The 20,946-nt window shown below is 60.6% G+C and overlaps 1 protein-coding gene across 4 annotated transcripts in view; it reads left to right on the forward strand.

Moving 5' to 3' along the window:
• The first annotated feature begins 14,960 nt into the window (after positions 1 to 14,960).
• The window catches only part of DAGLA (diacylglycerol lipase alpha), a 62,353-nt gene continuing 56,367 nt past the window's right edge, over positions 14,961 to 20,946 (forward strand). For 3 of the 4 annotated variants that reach the window (XM_079788787.1, XM_079788790.1, XM_079788789.1), the window contains exon 1: positions 14,961 to 15,036. The gene's annotated coding sequence lies outside the window, so the exon portion shown is untranslated. The remainder of the gene's footprint in view (positions 15,037 to 20,946) is intronic. The other variant, XM_079788788.1, reaches the window with a different exon arrangement.

The raw sequence follows: 20,946 nt of genomic DNA on the forward strand, positions 1-20,946 counted from the left end.
TGGGGCCCTGGGCGAGGTGCAGAGGATTGGACTCAGGGGTGCCGGGAGGCTGTACACATCCACGGGCGATTCCCAGAGACAACCCGGTACAAAGAAGGGGGAGTACAGTCGTTTCAACGGGACCTTTGAGGGCGGGGGCTGGCAGGCAGGAGGGAGGCTCGAAGCATCCCACCCCCCTTGTTTAGGGGACCCCCCAGGACCCATCTGCACCTCGTTTTCTTAATTCTTCCATTTCACAGTTTGACCTATTCCCTCCCGTCTGTTCATAGCTGTGTGTGTGTTAATGTATTCATTGGCTGAGAAGGTAACACACAAAAGCCTGCTATGAATTCAGTGACTGAATGTTACTGATCACAATGGCATCACGTACATTTGAAAAACGTCAGTATGTGGAGACCGATGGGCACGGTGCTTGGGGAACCTACAGGCAATGCTGGGTCCAGGGCAGAGGTGGGACTAGGAAAAGCCCACCAGACCCCAACCCCCAGGCCCCAAATCGCCCCCCTGGGAGGCCCAGGGACCCCACAGCAGCCCGGCCCATGTCACCTTCTCCCTGTCGCTATAGCTTCTGAAGAAAGGTGTTGACTTGGTCCTAATGCCACACTATGTTGGGTCCCTTGGACCTAATTCTAATGCGCATGTGTGTGTGTGGGGGGGGGGGCGGGGGGATCCCCATACCAACAAGCAGTTCTACACCCGTGGTCGGCAAACCGCGCCTCGCGAGCCACATGCGGCTCTTTGGCCCCTTGAGTGTTCTAACGCCACTTCTTCAAAATAGACTCGCCCAGGCCGAAAACCGACTTCTGCGCATGGGCCACGAAGTTTCAGTCGCACTGTACGTGCGCGCCCGCACGTGGTATTTTGTGGAAGAGCCACACTCAAGGGGCCAAAGAGCCGCCTGTGGCTCGCGAGCCGCGGTTTGCCGACCACTGTCCTACACCAGCAGGGTATCTGGGAACAGAATCAGAGCGCTCAGGTTGAGGGCTCGGTCCCCCAAGACTGCCCCCCACTTCAGAGGCCAGTCCCACGTCCCGGGTGTCACCTGTGCTTCTGACCGACTGGCTATCCATCAGAGGTCCCCAACACCCCTCCTTGGGCTCGATCCGTTTGCTAGAATCGCCCACAGAACTGGGGCGGCCCAGTTACTCACCCCAATACCGGTTAATTACAACGGATATCGGAGAGGAGACGGGACAACGCCAGATGGAGAGAGACAGCCAGCGAGGTGCCCAGCAAAGGAGCTCTGTCCGCGTGGGGCCTGGGACCTGGCCCTGCTCCGTGAAGCGCTCCGGCTCCCCAACGGGGGGCTGTCCCAACCCCGAGCTCCCAGTTTTATGGAGGCTTCGTGGCGTAGCAGACAGTTGATTAAACTGTTGGCCGGGTGTGACGGATTCAACCTCCAGTCCCTCTCCCTGGAAACGGGGGGAGGGGGTGGTGAGGCTGAAAGTTCCAACCTCTCCTCACGGTCAGCTCCCCCGGCAACCAGCCCCCATCTGTACGTGCTTTCCAAAAGTCACCTCGTCACCATGAACCCCGCTGGGCCACCCCAGTTCTGTGGGCGATTCTAGCAAACGGATTGAACCCAAGGAGGGGTGTTGGGGACCTCTGATGGATAGCCTGTTATGAATAACAAGACGCACATTTCACCTTCTGGGATCTGCACGGACCAAAGGCCGAGGACTGTCACACAGGATGCTCCCATCGCTCTGATGGCAAAGGGATGCCAAGGCCTTGGGGGTTTGTAAGCCAGGAGCCCCGGATGAAGACCAAATAGCTGAGAAATAATTTAGTCATCTGAATGACCAAAGAGATATTTCTTATGAGTCACCACCTTGCACACTCATTATGGAGTGACTCCATGTGGGCGAGCTTGGACCAGCGCCCCCCCTCCCGCCCCGGGGCAGTTACCTGACCTCTGTGCAGCCCATAGAGAGGTGCCTGCAGGCTGGGGGCCAGCCCAGAGCAGTCGGCTCTGACCAATGGAGCCACTGCAGTGGGTGGGGGTGGAATCGAGTGGGGACATATCCTCAGAAGGCGGCTGGGAACGTGGCTAAAGCGGAAAGGAATGACACACCGAATGTTGGAAGGATGAGGAGCCACTGGACCTCTCATACGTCGTCAGTGGGGTGAAAACTGGTAAAATACTTTGTACAACTGGAAGAACTGACCACGCCTAACATACATGTGCCCTAACACCCAGCAACTCTACCCCTAGGAATATACTCAACGGCGTGGCGCATGCACACACTCACCAAGAAATCCACCAAAACGGTCATCTATAGAATGGATAAACATTAGGTCGAGCTGTAGGAAATGGTCTTTTTTTGGGAGATAAAAAGGTTGAAATTAGCAATTTCCTGTGATTAATCCTGACAGATTGTGGTATATCCATGTGACGGAATACTACACAGCCATGAAAAAGGAATGACCTACGGCTACACGCCACGACATGGACAAATCTCACAGACGTGGCAGTGAGTGAAAGAAGCCAATCACAAACACACGCATGCTCTATGATTCCATTTATTTGAAGTTCTAGAACAGGTACCATTCTCCATGATGCTCCGTGTCAGAATGGTGGTTTCCTGCGGGAGCCCTGATGGGGAGGGGGCACCACAATGCTTCTGGGGTGCTGGCGTGTTCTAAACGTTGGTCTGGACCGTGGCTACCCAGTGGATTAGTCCATTGATCCAGCGGAACACACTTAGGATGAGTAGGCAACCTTTGGTGCAATAAGAAAATTAAAACCTGCTCAAAAGAGGCCGGGACACACATAGAAAGATACGCCAGATTCTAATCATCGGGGACTCCAACCCCAGACCACGATGAGACACAGCTTCACACTCGTTAGGGTGACTGGTATCAACAATAAGCCAACAGCACATAACAAGCGCTGGCCCGGGTATGGAGAAATGGGAGCCCTTGTGCACTGCTGGTGGGAATGTAAGATGCACAGCCACTGTGGAAAACAGGATGGGAAAAGGAAAACAAAAAAGAAGAGAAACACCGTACAGAGATTCCTCAAAGATGCAAACACAAAATTTCCATATGACCCAGCGAGGCCACTTCCGGGGGTTACAACAAAACAACGGGCCCAGATGGGTTTGCCTGTGCTGAGCCCACGTCACCACACCGAGATCGAACGCACCCACGGTCTTGGCTCTCCCGGAAGTGGAGGCTTAAACCAGTCAGACCGTCAGGAATGGCCGATCAGCACTAGCTCGGTCCTCGGCCTGAGAGACCCCGGAAAGCAAAGGCAGTGCCGGCTTTTTCCTTAGTCGGACTCCCTTGTTCTCTCCACGTCCTTCACTCCGAGCAGCTCTTCTGAGCTCCTTCTGTCTGCTGCATTGTGTGCTGTGTGATGCGAATAAAGTTTTTGCTTAAACTCTTTAACATGTTAATATACCTCAGTTTATCTTTTAACAACATGGGCATGTGCCCAAAATAATTGAAAGCAGGGACTTGACAGCTCAGCCGGCGTGGCTCAGGGGTTGAGCATCAACCTATGAACCGGGAGGTCATGGTTCCATTCCCGGTCGGGGCACATGCCCGGGTTGCAGGCTCAGTCCCCAGTAGGAGGCGTGCAGGAGGCAGCCGATCCATGATTCTCTCTCATCACTGATGCTCCTATCTCTCTCTCCCTCTACCTTCCTCTCTGAAATCAATAAAAATATATTTAAACTAAAATTTTAAAAAAAGAAAGCAGGGACTTGATAAATATTTGTACACTCATGTTCATAGCATTATTATTATTATTATTATTATTGTCATCATTATCATCATTATCACCAAAGGTACAAACAACCCTGATGCCCCCTGAGAGGTGAAATGCCCGCTTCTTGCTTAGTCCGACTCCCTTGGACTAAGGGAGGTCACGGTTCCATTCCCGGTCGGGGCACATGCCCGGGTTGCGGGCTCAGTCCCCAGTAGGAGGCATGCAGGAGGCAGCCAATCCATGATTCTCTCTCATCACTGATGTTTCTATCTCAGGGATGCGTACATAGGATGGACTATTCTTCAGCCTTAAAAAGGAATGGAATTCTGGCACACGCCACACCATGGAGGAATCTTGAAGACAGCGTGCTAAGTGAAACAAGCTGGGCACAGAAGGACCAATATTGTGCGATTCCACCGTGGGTGAGGCAGAGAGCTTCCTCTCTCCCTGTAGGCTCTTCTGGATGGCCCATTCATTAAACTGCATGAGGCAGGTTAACAAGAGCAACCCCCGCCCCCGTTACCTATGTACGTATGGAACCCTACGTGCGTGAGAGGCTCCGGGACAGAAAGGGAAAATACGCAGTTTGCGCTTCAGACGGGAGGAAGGCCTTTCGCAGACGGTAAGAGCAGGCGTCCAGTCGTTAGAAGTTCGCCCTGCCCTACAGACAGCTCGCAAGGAATTATTTCTGGTGACAACGCTTACGGGCAAGGCCCCAATTTGAATTTTCTCAGGGACAGCTAAAAGTTCCCTGCGAGCCCGTAGGGTATCGATTGAGTGATCGTCTTCAGCTCAAAGTAACCCACATGCCAGCGTGGCATACCTGGGGGTCACTGTTCTGAACCCCTTCGCCACCTACAAGAGGTTCCCGGGATCGTCAAACTCACAGGCAGAAGTCGCACGGTGGTTACGGTGAACGGGGGGGTCGGGGGTGAGAGGGAATGGGGAGCTCTTGTTTATTGGCCAGAGTTTCAGGGTGGGGTGATGAAAAAGTGTGGGAAATGGTTGCACAACAATGTGCGTGAGCTTAATGCCACTGAGCTGTACCCTTAAAGTGGTTAACTTTACGTCCTCTGTATTTTACCTCCCACACACTTTTTTATCTACTCAGAAAAGGGTGCCTGAGCGCCCAGGCCGCCCCGGCTTCCTGGCTCCGCCCCGCCCACGGCCGCCTGTCTGGTCCTGCCCACTCCAGGGCTGCTGTCCCGGGACTCCCATCGCAAACCTGCCCCGTGCCCGGGCGCCAGTGCTTGCCGGCCCTTCCGGACGTGACGTCAGAGGCTGGGGAGTCCCCGTAAGGCGCTCGGTCCCTTTGGAGCCATTAGGAAGCCGTCGTCATCCACGAATTTACCAAAAGGCCGCCTCTGACTCACCCGCAGATGTGTGGCTACCGGGATTGGTCCAATCAGGCACCAGCCCTCAGTGTCTGCTCACTACCCTCACGCTCAGCTTAGAAGGGCACCAGAACCCAGGAGCCTCGTGGCACAGCTCAGTGGCTGAGCGTCGACCTAGGACCCAGGAGGTCACGGTTTGATTCCCGGCCAGGGCGCATGCCCGGGTTGTGGGCTCCATCCCCAGTGCGGGGCGTGCAGGAGGCAGCCGATCAGTGATTCTCATCATTGATGTCTCTCTCTCTCTCTCCCTCTCCCTCTGAAATCAATAAAAATATAAAAACAAACAAACAAACAAAAATGCCCCAGGACAAAGGCTCGGGGAAACACTTTGGCTGAGCACCTACTGTGTGCCAAGCGCCAAGCCTAGAATCCTTGCCGCTGCCCCACCAGGGCGATATTATTTACCCCTTTTTCCGACCAGGAGACGAGCCTCAGAGAGGGTCTCACAGTCAGAAAAGTGGGGTGATTAGACTCGAGAACCGGCTCCACGTGACTCCGAATCCTCCTGGGGACCTTCGGCGTCGTGACTGGCCCGGGAAGAGGCAGGCTCGGCGCCCGGTGGCAACGCAGGCCCTGGCCCAGGCCCTGGCAGACAGGGCGAAGTCCACTCCTCCCGCCTGTCAGAGCAGAAGCCCTGGCTCCCGCAGACCCTGCAGGGTGTTTGCTGAGGAGGCTCTGGCCCGAGGGATGCACAGAAGAGAACTCTCCGGCCACCTCTGCCCGGTGCCCGCGCACGGCCAGGGTCGCCCGGACCCTTCCGGAAAGGGCAGCTTTGGGAAGAGGGAGAGTGTCTGCAGGGGCAGGTGGGCGATCTCACGCGGAAGAGAAGCTGATGGCTCACAACAAGGCTGAGGGAGGGGCCAGGCGCAAAGAGCGGGAGCCCTGGTTTGGGGATCAGAGCAGGAACTCTGCTGCTGCCATGCTGTGCACCGGGGGCGGGGCCCTTGCCCTCTCTGTGCCTCTGTTGCCTTCCCTGTGCGAGGGTGCGGCTGGAGTTCAGGATTGCGACCGTCACCCACTGACTGCACAGGTATTCACTGAGCCCCGGCTCCAGATGCCAGCCACACTGTGGGGACGCAGAAGACAGACCGTCTCTTGCTCTCCGGGGGCCGAGTCTCGTGGGCAGGAGCGGCACTGACTGTGTGGGGTGGCGGAGAGGAGCGGGGGTACAGGTCCGGCCTGGCCTCCAGGACTGGGCTCACGAAGCAACCTGCTTTCTGCCTGGCCTTGACCCTGACCCAGCGGGCTCCCTGCAGCGCTCCAGATGCCGTCGCCTGGGGGCGGTCAGGACATGGGGGGCACAGGGATGCCGATGGGGACTCCCACCTCCGCTTCCCTGCCGGCCTGGGATAGACAGACACAGTCGTTCTCTGAATCGAAACTCCTCAGAACCGATCAGAAAGGGCCGAGGGGCCGGGCAGAGGGCCCGCGGCAGGGCGGTTTGCAAAAGGGGGGCTCGGAGGCTCCAGGGCTCCTCGGGAGGTGAAGGCAGCAAAGAGGCGGATCTCACCTCAGTGCAGGCTGGAATCCCCGAAGCCGGAGTCTAACCAGAGATGCCGCTGTAGCTGGCCTGGGGCGCGGCCTGGGCAGAGGATGCTGTGAACTAAGCTGAACAGCAGTGACCTGGCAGAGGCAGGGCCTGCTCAAGGCCAAGGAGGCTGATTCTTGGAGGCCAAGTAGGTCTGAGGGTGGCCAGCCCTGCCCAGGGGACAAAGGCTGCGTTCCTGACAGCAGGAGGACTCGGGGCCAGAAATGCCCGCTTGGTGGTGAGGCATTGACACCTCTCCAAGGTCTCCCCACCCCTAGGATCGCCAGCTAAAATACAGGGTGCCCAGTTAAATTTGAATTTTAAAATTACTTAAATTCAAATTTCATTGGGCATCCCGCTGTTGCTTTTTCATCTGCTCAATCTGGCAGCCCTGCCCGTCCCAGAGCTGGGTGGGCGTCAGAGCCCCTGTTCAGGTCCCAGCTCTGACTCTAACATGTCAGGGCACCTCAGGCAACTCGCTGCCCCGCCCTGGGTCTTGGTCTCCTCAGGACGCACTGCCCCTCCCACCTCGGCCAGGCTGGCCGTCTCCAGGGCCGCGCATGACTCACAGGTCCCTGGAAAGGCACCGAGCCGTCTGCGAAGGAAAGAGGGCCTCTCTCTCTCTCTCTCTCAGAGATCAGCATTTCCCTCCCGCGGTGCGATCCAGAGGAAGAGCTTTCAAGAGTCTCCTTGCCCTGGAGACGCTGGTGAATGAGACGGAAGCCCAGGGCAGGACCCGGGCCTGCTGCTCTCACTCCTCTCTTCCTCATCTCCTTCCCCGTCTCCTCCTCTCAACAGCCTCGCCGCCCCCAGACAACACCTCCCCCTCCCTACCAAGCAGAAAGCGCTTGTGGGACATTGAGCAGGTAGCCGCTGTGGGCCTACAGTGGGCCGGGATGAGGGCTAAGTACTGAGGACACATGGTGACCCAGTCCCCGCCCACATGGAGCTTCTGGTTTGGGGATGGGGTGGGGGGTAGGCAAACCTTGGTAAGTATCCCAGGGGTGAGTGAATGCGTGGAGAGCACACCAGTGAGAGGGAACCTGACCTCCGTCCTTGAGGAAGTATCCTGGGAATGGATATGTAAAGGGGGGCGGGGCATCCAGCAGAGGGAACAGCACATACAAAGGAGACCTCTGAGGACAGTGTGTCTGGCGTGGCTGACGTGGCTGGAGGATGGAGGGCAGAGCAGAGTGGCCTGAGATGGGGGTGGACACGTTGGACATGCTGGATGGTAGAGACTATGAGAAGAATTTGAATCTTAAGCCCATTCAACGTCCCAGCAATTCCGCTCCTAAGCATCTATCCAGGGAGTTCAGGAACAGACAAGACTAATCGATGGCATAGAAGTCCAAGTGGTGATTCCTCCTGAGGGTGGGTGCTGACTGTGAAGGGCACAGAGAACCGGAAATGTTCTGTGTCTTCATCTGGGTGTGGCCACAGGGATACACACATGTAGACATTCATCAAGCTGTATGTTTCACTGTATACATTACAAAAACAATTGGGTCTGTATCTTATTAAGAGCAACTAGAGGCCCAGTGCATGAAATTCGTGCACGGGGGAAGGGGGTCCCCTCAGCCCAGCCTGCACCCTCTTCAATCTGGGACCCCTCAGGGGATGTCTGACTGCCAGTTTAGGCTCGATCCTGAGGATTGGGCCTAAACTGGTAGTCAGACATCCCTCTCACAATCCTGGACTGCTGGCTCATAATCGCTCACCTGCCTGCCTGTCTGATCGCCCCTAATTGCCCCCCTTGCTGGCCTGATCGCCCCTAACTGTCCCCCCTGCTGGTCTGGTTGCTTCTAACTGCCCCCCCCAGCTGGCCTGGTCACCCCCAACTGCCCCCTTCTACCGGCCTGGTTGCCCCCAACTGCACCGCCCCCCGCCCCCCGCCAGCCTGATCTCCCCTAACTGCTCCTCCCGCTGGCCTGGTAGCCTCTTACTGCCCCCCCTGCTGGCCTGATTGCCCCCAACTGCCCCCATTGCTGGCCTGGTCGCCCCCAACTGCCCTGCCTGCCAGCCTGGCCGCCCCTCACTAACCACCCTGCTGGCCTGGTCGCCCCATGCAGTCTGCTTGTTTAGTTGTTTGGTTATCCTCACTAACCCCCCCTGCCGGCCTGGTCGTAGGCAGCCATCTTGTGAGGGTGTGATGGTCAATTTGCATATTACCTCTTTATTATATAGGATAAGAAACCCCAGCAAGGTTTTAAGCCATGACATGACATAATCTGTTGGGTGAAAAATAGCTGAGAAGTGAGAGCAGTTGCCCTGAAGAGAGGAAAGGGTGCCCTGGACTTGGGTGGTACTGTTGAAAATGGTTGGAAGTGGGTGGTTTCAACGGTATTTTGGAGGAAGAATCAATAAGACATGATTTAGGATATATGTCAGATCAATGGTGGATGGATGGATGGAAGAGTTGATGGATAGATAGGTGGATGGATGAATGGATAGATGGACAAATGGATGAATGGATGGATGGATGGATGGATGGATGAATGGGTAGATGGAGGAATGGTGGATGGATGGATGGATGGATGGATGGGTGAGTGGATGAAGGAATAGTGGATGGATGAATAGATGGATGGGTGGGTGGATGGATGGATGGATGGATGGATAGATGGACAGATGAATAGATGGATGGGTGGGTGGATGGATGGATGGATGGATGGATGGATGGATGGATGGATAGATGGACAGATGAATAGATGGATGGGTGGGTGGATGGATGGATGGATGGATGGATAGATGGACAGATGAATAAATGGATGGATGGATGGATGGATGGATGGATGGATGGATGGATGGATAGATGGAGGAATGGTGGATGGATGGATGGGTGAGTGGATGAAGGAATAGTGGATGGATGAATAGATGGATGATGGGTGGGTGAATGGATGGATGGATGGATGGATGAATAGATGGACAGATGAATGGATGGATGGATGGATGTGTGGAGGAATGGTGGATGGATGGATGGATGGATGGGTGGGTGGATGGATGGATGGATGGATGGATGAATAGATAGACAGATGAATGGATGGATGAATGGATGTGTGGAGGAATGGTGGATGGATGGATGAGTGAGTGGATGAAGGAATAGTGGACACATTCAGAGTAGGCTCCAGGTGCCCCGCCCAGAGTCACATGCATTTCCTAGATGAATGGTGGATGGGAAGGTAGGTGGGTAATGGACAGACTGGGTGGAAGGATGTGTGAGTGGCTGATGAGTGGGTAAATGAATGAGTGGGTGAAGAGGCGGGTGGGAGATTGAGTGGGTAGATAAGCACCCTCAGGGGGACAGACTCTACTCGAGGTACTGCTGTCTAGAAAGTGCAGATGAATTGCACTAGGCCAGTGGTCGGCAAACCGCGGTTCGCGAGCCACATGCGGCTCGCAAGCCGCGGTTTGCCGCTCTGTTGACTAATGAGTTTGCCGACCACTGCACTAGGCAGTCACCACACGAGCTTCCCCTGCGACAGGCGCTTACGCTTCTGTAGCTCCCCGGTGCCCGGAGGAGAGACCCTGGTCACTACAATGCCCATCGGGGAGCAGACACTCACAAATAGGCATCCCCCAATCCTCTGGGCACTGCGGTGAAGGTCCTGGCGAGACCCAGGTGGACGGAGGATGAGGCAGGAATGGATACGCCTCCCAGAGCCACCCGTCCTCTTCCCGTCCCTGCCCGCCACCACCACCCAAACACCAGCACCCCCCCTCTCCCAGCAATCCCCCACCGCCATCACCCACCACCACCCCGATCTGCCGAGACCCTGGGCATTGTGCTCAGTCAGGTCAGAGGTGAGCTTGTGGGCGGCCCTCTGTGGGCGGGAACAGCTTGCCTCTAGCACCGGCCTCAGCAGCTCCCGGGGGGCTGCCTGCACAGCCAGGCGGTCCAGCCCCCACCGCCAGGCTGTTTGTCCCCGGGACCCACCCCTGCATCTCACAGCAGGAGGAGCAGGGAGGCAGGGCGAGCCGCCCGTTCAGAGGGGGAGGGCTAACACCCTACCGGGGCTGCCCCTAGGTCCAGAGCTGGCTCCAGGTGCCCCGCCCGGAGTCACGTGCATTTCCTAGACCTCAGAAGCTGGCTGGGTCTCTGCCGTGGGCGCCTGACAGCTCGGCCCCCAGAGCTCTCCTCCCTCCTCGCCTCCCCGCCCCACGCAGGCTGCGTCTGTGCTGTTTGGTGAGCAGCATCCCCGCGGTTGTCAGAGGCAGGCTGATCTACCTGGTGGGGAACTGAGCGATCCCAGGACTCGGGGTGGGAGCCCACACTGACAGCCCTCTGGGATGGGGGCCCCGCCCACGGGTCTGGGCGGGAGCTCGCAGCGGCTGCAGGGAGTCACATTCCCTTCACGCAGGGGCCTCTCGGGATGGTAGCTGTGACTTCATCCAGTGATCCTATTCCCTGCCACCAAGCTGAAACACAGCCATCGGACCTCCCGCGGCATGAGCGGACACTTTAGACTTCAAAGCCCTGCAGCTTTTGATCCCCCCGCCCCCCCCCCCTCAAGTCCCAAGCCAGTGGCCATGTTGGCTCTCCCTCCCTCCAGCTGCCTCTCAATCCCAGGACCACGGGGCAATGCAGCCGCGGGGGGAGGGGGGGGGCGTGCCCGGCTCAGGAATTCTGCAGTTGTCTTTTGGCAGCCAGCTTCACCCTGATGCAATCCCTGGCCCAACCACCCCGTTCGGCAGCTGCGGGGCGCCCAGCGTCGGGGGCAGGGCCCAGCTGTGCCAGCTGTCGCAGACAGATTCCGCTGCGCAGCTCGGCCCTGGCTCACATGCCGGACCAGGACCGGGGAAGTGCGCAAAAGTTCCGCGCTGCGTCGGGGGTGCCCGGAATCATCTTGGTTTCCTCTTGCAAGATGTTCCGCGTGCAGAGCGCGGGGCAGACGGAGGAAGGGGATGGGGAGGCGGCGAGGGGAGCCGATCTGCCTCCAGCCGACACTGCCTGTCACACACCCTCCATCGCTCTAATAACAACACCCGGCAGTTAATCAGCGCCTGTGTGGCAGCAGACGCTGTCACACTCATTAATTAGTTAATCCACACAGCCCCCCCCCCTCCGGGGAGGAGGGGCTGTTATTAGCCCCGCTGGGACCCAGAGGGAAACTGAGGCCAGGCTGGGAGGTTGGCACTGGGCTGAGGGAACACAGCCGGGCAGCTGGACCAGGGCCAGCCTGAGCTTGCCACCCGTTCTGCCGCCCTCGCTCTTGCCCTCCGCCTCCGTCTGCTCACAGTGCTGGTGGCTGGCCCCAGACACGTGGCCGGACCCCGTCAGAAGCACCGGGACAAAGAGGGTGCTGTGTGCTCTCAACCAGATACCGCGGTGGTACGCGCCTTCCAGTGTCTCAGAGCGCCTGCTGTCTGCTCCCCCTGCAGGCAGCGCCGGGGTTGACGGCGTTGGAACTGACCGGAGGGACATGTCCCCCAGGAGGCACCACAGGGTTCCACTGAATGGGGAACAGACGGCCATCGGGCCGTCGGGGGATCCTCAGATCACACACACACACACACACACACACACCAGACAGGAGGGGTGGGACCAGGGTCCCCACGGAGTAGCTCCTACATGATGGCGCCCAGAGGTAACTGTAGGTGGACACCTGCTACGATGCCTTACAGCCAGGGTGCCCGATGGCTCAGACCCGCCAGGAGGAAGACTCAGACTCAGGTCAGTCCACAGGGCAGAGAATCCCGGCCCGGGGCGATGCAGGCGGCAGGCCCGGGCGCACGGAAGGCGGTTAGAGGAAGGAAGTCATCAACACCCTCTCAGAGTTCGTGACCAGTTGCCAAAGTCAGGAGGGCAGCCTCCGCGCGTATTTCCCTGCTGGTTACTGGAGTTGCTAAAGAGGAAATAATGAACCCCTCTCCCTTTCTATTTTCTTTTAAAAATATTTTTTATTGATTTTTAGAGAGAGAGGAAGGGAGAGGGAGGTAGAGAGAGAGAGAGAGAGACATCGATGTGAGAATGCCACCTCAATCAGCGGCCTCCTGCACGCCCCCTACCAGGAATCAGCCTGCAACCTGGGCAGGTACCCAGACTGGGAAGCAAACGGGCAACCTTTTGGTGCGTGGGACAGCGCCTAACCCACTGAGCCACACCGGCCAGCGCTCCCCTTCTCTTTTTAAATAGGAATTATCACAATTTAAAAGCACTTCTCATACTTCCCCCTTTTCTCTCCCCCAATACTTAGACTAGCGCTGCTTCGCAAACTTCAGCGAGCATACGAATCGCCCGGGGACCTTGTTAGCCTGCTGAGATCCTCGGGCCTGAGAGTCTGCATTTTTTTCTCTTTTTTAATGGTCATGCGCAGTGCCATGCTCAAACATTTTTTGTTGGATTGATGGGGTGACATTGGTTAATGAAATGATGTGTTTTCAGGTGTGCGATGCTGTCACACACCATCTGTATGTTGTGCTGTGTGTTCACCACCCCAAGTCAATGTCCTTATCACCCTTTATCGCCCCTATACCCTCACCCACCTCCCCCTTCCGATTCTGTGTTTTTAACGAGGTCCTAGCTGGTGCCAAGGCCAGCCTTGGAGTAGTAAGAGTTCAAAGGCCATCTTGTTGCTGGTTGAACTTACCCTTTAATTCAGTTGTTAAAGGCCCAGATGGGCTCACCATAGAACCGGAGGAGACATAAACATCCCCTCGAAGGTCTCGGCCTTGCATCTCGAACATGACATCACGGTTGAACAGGGACCCCTGGAACGCGTTTGGTGAGGACAATGTTGGTTGAATAGAAGGAGGTGTGTGTGTGTGAGGGGAGGGGTGTACTGTGAATTTGTGTGTACGGGGCAGCTAAGGGGAGGAATGGAGTAGACCATTTTGAACTGGCTGTTCCACTCGCGATTCCTCCTTCTCTGAGAACTCCCCTCCTCCTGCAGGAGTGGGCCGCCATGTTTGCACTACATGGCACCTCCTCCCCTGGCCGTAGCTGATTGACCACGGCCCAAGCTGGGCCATTAAGATTCTTTTTTAAAAATCTTTTATTAATTGATTGATTTTAGAGAGATGGAGGAAATGAGAGAGAGAGAGAGAGAGAGAGAAGGGGGGGAGATCAATGTGTTGTTTGTACATTCGTTGGTTGCTTCCTGTATGTGCCATTGAACCTGCAGCCTTGGTGTGCTGGCGGATGCTCTAACCAACGGAGCCACCGGGCCAGGGCCAAGGTTCTCCTGGGGATGAGACCTTTGGACCAAGGGACATGGGGTTGACAGTCTCGATGCTGGTTTATTGCAATGACCTGGAAAGAAGGTCCCTAAACTGCTAGGGACCGTGTGCAGGGAGCTCTCCGGCTGAGGCCCGGTCCCAGGCCGCCTTGCACTCAGCCGCTCCTGCGCCACGTCGGGTGGCTCCCAGTTTGCACCGAGTTGGGGTGACCACGGGGCCCCACTTCCCCTGCAGACACAGGCGACCCCCTTTCTGCCTCTGACGAAGTTCTCCCCCACCTGGGAGACCAGCTGGGTGGGCAGTGGGATGACGAACCGCCCTTCCTCCCAGGAAAAGCTCAGGCAGCGCCTCCCACAGGCGCCCGCCGTGTGATGGTCCAGTGCCCGCGGACTGAGCTCCTTGAGGGCAGGGCCCGGGTCCTGCGGGTCCGTGCGTCCACCCCTCCCGGGTGAAGCACATCCCGCGTGGGGACCCCACGCAGCACTCCCTGCTCGGAGCAGGCTCAGGGACAGTGTCCCTTGCAGCCTGAATGAATGGGCGCGTGTGGAGAGGAACAGGCCGGGCGATTTTCTGCATTGACCGGGAATCCAAAACGGACCCAGTGCCCCTTGGACTGCCCGCACCCTGCTGGGCTCCCTGGGGCGGGGTGGGGGGAGGAGGTGGGGGAACACAATGACATGCTCCATCCCCTCCCGGAGCTCTCAGTCACCCCGGGAGGTGGAACCGGTCCCGTCCCCCCACCCCGCCCCCACGAACCAGTCCTCCAGCGATCCTACTTGCTTTTTTGCTTCTCCCACGCTCAGCCCGGTCACGCGGGGTCTGAAGGAGGGGGACCGAGGCGGCTCCCTTCCCCGCAGGCAGCGCGGCCCGTCCTGCCCCTCCCGGCCGCCCACGGAGCCCGCGCCCGGGGCGGGAGCCAGGCGCCCACCGCCCCCACGCGCAGGGCGGCGCAGCGGGAAGGCTGCACCAGCTCCGGCCGCGGCGCCGCTCCCCTCCCTGGCACAAGGGGGCGCTGCCGCCCCACGGTCGTCGCCATGGTCACCGCTGGCGGCGGAGTGGGGTTTACGTAAAGGACGCGGTGTCCCCCGGGGGGCGGAGGCGGCCTCCGCGCCGGCGCCGGCGCCCTGCGGAAGCGGCGTTAGTGAATCGGGGCCTCGGGGAGCCCAGGATGGAGGCGGCGGCGGCGGCGGCGGCGGCGGGCCGAGCTCTGCGGAGGGCGGGAGGTAAGGGGGCCCCCGGCGGGCGGGCGGGCGCGGGCGCGGTGCGAGCGGAGCGGCGTGGCCGGAGGCGCAGGGTCCGGGGCGCGCGGCGGCCGGCCCGACGGGTCCGCGGGCGGAGGCGCGGCTGCCACGCGCGCCCATGGCAGGTGTGGGCTCCGCGGAGCCCCTGGCGCCGGCGTGGGGACGGTGACACCCGTGGCGCGGGCGTGGGCAGTGCGGGTCTGGCACAGGCGGCGTGGCTTTTCGGGCACAGCTGTCAGGAGACTCGCCGCCGCCCTGGCGCGATGGTGGCCGCCCAGGTGCGGGGCGCGCAGCCCTGTGCGCAGGTAGGTGGTGGGCACGGCACTGGGACTGGTTTCCAGGCGCCGGGGGGGGGGGGGGGGGGGGTGCCCCTGCCCGGGGAGGAGGAGGTGCTGCCATGGTCTGGAGCGATGGCACCTGGGCTTGGAGCGTGGTGTCCCCAGCATGACGGGAGCGCTTGGCGCCGTGAGCACGGGCCTTGGCACAGCGCGGTGCGGGGGGCTGCCTGACCCTGGGCGGGGCAGTCCGTGGCCCTCAGAGCCCGGTGGGTGGGAAGGGTACGAGCCGGCCTCGCGCTCTGGGGATGGAGAAGGCCCCTTCGTGCCTGCCGGGGACACTGGGCTGGGGAAGGCAGAGGCCTGGGTGAAGCCTGGTGTCCCTGATAACGGACGGAGGAGAGAGAGAGAGCAGGACGTGCGTCTACCGCGAGGTCCCTGAGAGCCGCCCGGCAGAGGTCTGTCCAGGTCCTGGCAGTAACCTGGGCTCATGAGTCTGGATCCGGCTTCGGAGAAGAAGGGAGGTGGGGGGTCTCCGCAGCGAGCACTATCCATGGACAGTGGGAAACATACAGGGCCGAGGGGCGACCTGTGTCCACGGGCTGGGAGGGGCGTGGCACCCGTCTGTCTGTGGTCGCGGCCCGGCCTTCTCGCTGGGTGGTTCGTCCAGGTGTCTGGGAGTTGCCTGTCTGCTTGGATGCTCAGAAGCCGCTGGGGCCAGAGCATCGTTGGGGCCACGCTTGCAAGATGCGCCTGTAGCCCTGGGCGTGCGCCGGCACCGTGTCTGTCCCCCAAGGCCTTCCGGAAGCCTCAGGGGAGGGTCTCACCGGGTTGTACTCACAGAGGGGCAACTCGCAGCCTGCATCCCCTCCCCGCCCCCCGGGAAGTCTTGGGGGGGGGAGGGAATCTTTAGGTCTCTGTGGATCCCCGGGGGAAGTGGAATCGGGTAGAAGGATAAATGTGGCGAGCTTGGGCTGAGTCTGGGGGAGGCCTTGAGGAACCCAGAAAGATGACGTTGAGGGGATGGGGCACTAGGGTGGCAGGGGGCGGCTCACTCGCTAAGGTGGGTGCTGGGAGGTGCTGCTGAGGTTCCTTGAAGCTGGGGCGCCGCCCAGTGCACTTGGAGCCAGGGAACTGGACTTCCAGTCTCGGGGTGCGACCTTGAGCAGGGACCTCACCTCCCAGGGTTACGGCACAGGGTGGTCCTAGGCGTGGGAGGGGGCGGCGCACGTGAAGACCCTCCGCAAACAGCGAACGCTGCGCGGGGACCGGGGTTCTCGTCAGGTAAAGAACCCGGGTGGGAAATGGAGGCGTAGGATGTGACTGGGGAGGACGCAGCCGGGAGATGGAGAACTTGTCTTCAGGAACTAGAGGCTCCGGTGGGGAAAAGTGGGATCTGTGTGAGTCAGCGGCCGAGTCCCGAGCGTGGCGGCAGCCCCCGGGGGGTCCTGCGGGAGCCGGAGGAGGCCCTGGCTCAGCCACAGGCGTGCCTTTCCGGCTCCACGCAGGGCCTGGAGGTGTCTGTGCTGACAGATCTGGGGTACCTGTGGGAGGGGGACTTGGAAGTGAGCGTTTTCTCTTGAGAATCCCCTTTGGCTCGGGGTTCTGAGGGTGGGGGTGGGGAGCAGCCGCATCAGCAGTTTCGAGACTGTGGCCTGAGGACCGCAAAGTGGGTCAGAGCCACCAGGTGGGCTCGGCTGTGTGGGCCCGTGAGGGAGACTGAGACCGGGCGGCGGGGCGACTGGAGAGCCTGGGGGAACGCCCTCAGACACGTGGGCGAGGAGAAGGGGCGAGGGGCACCCCCAGAGGGGTCCTTGAGGGCCGACAGGTGGGGCACGAGTTCCCGGCGTGGGCGCACTGCCTTCCCGGGTCCGGAAGCGGAGGGGGGCTGCCGATGGCGGCGCCTCCTGCCGGCAGGGCCCTCGCCTGACAACAGGCTGCAGACCTGACCTGCAGGCCGCACAGCCGGGAGGCTTGGCCCTGGGGCCTGTTCATCTCAGCCCCTCCCGAGCACTCCAGCGGTGTCTCCTTGGCCTGCAGCCGTTTCCAAAGCGTGCTCCCCATGCCGAGGGCCTGCCCCGGGGCAGAAGGGAACACGGCCCTGCCAGGCTGGCTTTTCCTGGCCATTGGTCCCGGTGTGGGCGGGGGGGGGGAGGGGGGGGGGCTGGGAGCTCTGTCCCGCACGCGCCCCGCAGCGCCTTTCTCTGCCTCCCGGGCGCTGCCAGGGCTTCCGTTCCTGCGGGCTCGGCTCCTAAGTGTAAGCCCCTTAGAGGAAGCTTCAGACCGCCCTGCAGGGAATGGCCAGCGCTCCCGCCCGCAGCCCCCTCCACGCCGCCGCCTGTTCGTTCTGAGCTGTGGCTCAGCCTGATGGTGTGGGGCGCCAGGACCCTTTGCAGCCACCCCTTGCCATCTGCCTGGGGTGCGGGACTCTGCACCGCAGAGCTGGGTGGTGGCTGCGGCGCTCAGAGAGGGGGAGCTGGCCCTCTGTGCCCGAGAGCAGAGCGGAGCCTGCGTCCGAGTCCTCGGGGGCCGGGTGACTGCTCCCTGTCCTGCACGGGTGCTGGGCAGGGGCGGGGGGGGGGGGGGAGTACCACGGGGTGGACATCGAGGGCCAGCAGCTCTCAAGCTGAGACTTGGTTCAGTCCCATTCCCAGTCCCTGTTTCTCCAGAAGTTGCTTATCTCAGCTCCTGGCAGTCTTTCCTTCCTCGGCTCATACGTCACGGTGCCCGGCGGCTCCGCTGCAGGGTGCCGGGGACCGGGCACCTCCGGACAGAGGCCTCGGGACCAGAGCTGAGAGCGCGGACCGCCCGCTGCGGCTGGAGGCGCGCCTGTCGGCAGAAGCCACTCCCCACCCCGCCCTCCTGCTGGGACCAGAGGGGGGGCCTCCGGGCTTCATCACCTGTTGGCCGGGCGCCCCACCTGAGCTCCATTTCTCCTGGAAGAGCTTTACATTACACGCCCGCGGCCGGGCAAGTGGCGCCGGGGGAAATATCAGTGAGCGTGTGGTCAGGGGAAGATGAATCTCGGCACCGCCAGCCCAGGACCCGGAGGATGTGGTTACCTCCCCAGTGGTCAGGGCGATCTATCTTGATTTTCTTCTTTCCTCGGAGATCCTGGCCTTGGCCGGCTGGACAGGGGAGAGTGTGTGCGGGCCAGGGAGACCCCGGAGACCGCCTGACCCGGGGACTTCTGGCCGCTGGGGCAGAGGGTCCGGGAAGCTGACGTGGAGGGGGGCCGTGGGCCCACAGGTGAGGGTGTTTGGCGGGAACGTCCACGCCCCCACAAGATCGTGGTTGAGACGAGTAGGCGTGGAGCTGTGCCCGCCTAAGGGCTGCCCGGGGACGGCACGTGTGTGAAGCCACGTGTGCCCGTAAGTGTGTCTGTGGGAAGCGAGGGCTGCGGGCTGTGGAGCGCCTGGCGGGGTGGGGACGGGTGGGCTTCTGTGTCTGGCTGGCCTGGTGTCAGCGGGGTGCGGGGGGGGGGGGGCGTTGCTGGGCTCACAGAAGCAGGAGAGAGCGGTGGGAGCGGAGGGCGGATTTCACGTCTCCCGCTGTGATTCTCACAAGAGGGGCCGTTCTGCTTCCTCGGTGTCCCCAGAGGAAGCCCAGGCTGGAGGCGTGGCTCTCCAACACGTACACACGTGCCTGCCCCATGCGCCTCCTCACGCCCCCCCCCCCCCCCGGAATTCAGCGGGGCACAGGCCCTCCGGGTGACAGGAGGTAGCATTGGAGCCCACGGGCATTACGACGTGGGATTCTGGAGTCAAACAGACCCCGATCTGAGTCCCGGTGCCTTTTGCGCCTCAGTTTCCTCACCTGTGAAATGGGACAGTAACACCTCCCACCAGGGTGGTTGTAAGAATGCCACGGCCAACAGCAGCGCCTGGTGAGTGCAGGGATCCTGGTGAGAGCAGCCAGAAAAGCGGTGACCTGTGACCTGCCTGCGTTGCCGGGAAGATGCGGTCGGCCACGCCCCTTCTCGATGTGGGGCACTTCTCTGCGCCCTGCCCTCGGCACAGGCGGAATCTGGCACATCCGTCAGCAGAATAACATCTTTGTCCCTGGGGAATGGTTCCATTCGGATACTTCTTTTTGAAAAAAAAAATGTTTTCATTGATTTTTTTAGAGAGAGGAAGGGAGAGGAATAGAGAGATGGAAACATCAATGAGAGAGAAATATCGCTTGGATGCCTCCTGCACGCCCCCTACTGGGGATTGAACTCACAACCCGGGTAGGCGCCCTGACTGAGAATCAAACCGGTGACCTCTTGGTTCATTGGGTCAGCACTCAACCACTGAGCCACACCAGCCAGGCGGATGGATACCTATTTCGTGAGCACCTGCCGAGGGTCGGTACCAGCGGGGGCCATGGCGACGAATGGGACATTCCAGCGCCGAGCAGGTGTAGCTCCTGCCCTCGGGGCGCACGGTCTGTCGAGAAGATGCGAGGAGGTCTGTGTGCAGTTCCAGGGGCAGAGCCACCGCAGGCCCGAGGAGGCTAGTGACTGGGGTGAGGGAGCTCGGGGAGACGGGGGTGTGGTGCCTTCAGCCTGGGCCGTGCAGGTGACTGTAGAGGATGTGGAGCAATGGGGGGGGGGGGGGGGGGTGTCTGGGGAGCCAGGCTCAACCGTTTGTGGTCTGGCTGAGCTCTGGCTGCTGGAAATGGAAGCAGTGAGAGCTGAGATTGCACAAGTGGTTGGAGCTGGGTCCCCGGGAGCCACGCCTGCAGGGCCATGTGGTGTGTGGAGAACATGGGCAGTCACTGGAGTGTCCTGAGGGCACGGTGCCAGGGGTGCCAGGGGACAGGAGGGGCAGGCCAGCTGGCGGCTAGGGCAGGCGCGGGTGAGGGGGCTTGACGCTGGGCAGTAGCCGGCCCGGGGAGGGAAGGGGGTGAGGTGGGAGCCACGAGATTTGTCGTTGGGTCGGTAAGAGGCGGGCGTGCAGCAGGGCCGGGGGGGGGGGGGGGGGGAGGAGGGCCTGAGCGGGAGGAGAGCCTCGGAGCCCCGCCCGGCATGCATTGCCCACACTGACTTTCAGTGGCTTGGCCTCCTCGCGGTCCAGGCCGGGAGTGGGGGTGCGGTGGGGGCTCTCAGGCATCCCCAGGAGGCGGTTCCCGCTGCCTGCAAGGCCGTTCTCATCCCCAAGGCCCTGCCCAGGGGTCCCCGAGTCCTCACACTTCTTCCAGACGCTTGATCGTTTCCTCCCCACAGGACCCCTTGAAACGCCGCCTGCCTGAGTTCAGCCCAGGAGGTTACTATTCTGGGAGGTTTGATCAAAACCCTCTCAGCATCTGCGCGTTCTCCGAGCTGGGGGGTGGGCAAGCTGGGGGGTGGGTGAGCTGGGCGTGGGCGAGCCAGAGGGTGGGCGAGCCGGGGGGTGGGCGAGCCAGAGGGTGGGCGAGCCGGGGGGTGGGAGAGCCGGGGGGTGGGCAAGCTGGGGGGTGGGCAAGCTGTGGGGTGGGCGGGGGAACAGGGCTGGCCTCCACCTGCGTTTGGGGAGCCGCCTCCTCCACCCGGAGCTGCGGGGAGCGGGGGGGGGGGGGGGGGGCTGTGTAAGGTGAGGCGTTCAACCTGAAGAGGCCCCTTGTCGTAGCCTCTTCGGAGCCATTAATTAATTGA

The sequence above is a fragment of the Cnephaeus nilssonii genome (genome assembly GCF_951640355.1).
Source record: "Cnephaeus nilssonii genome assembly, chromosome: 13".
Classification (NCBI taxonomy): domain Eukaryota; kingdom Metazoa; phylum Chordata; class Mammalia; order Chiroptera; family Vespertilionidae; genus Cnephaeus; species Cnephaeus nilssonii.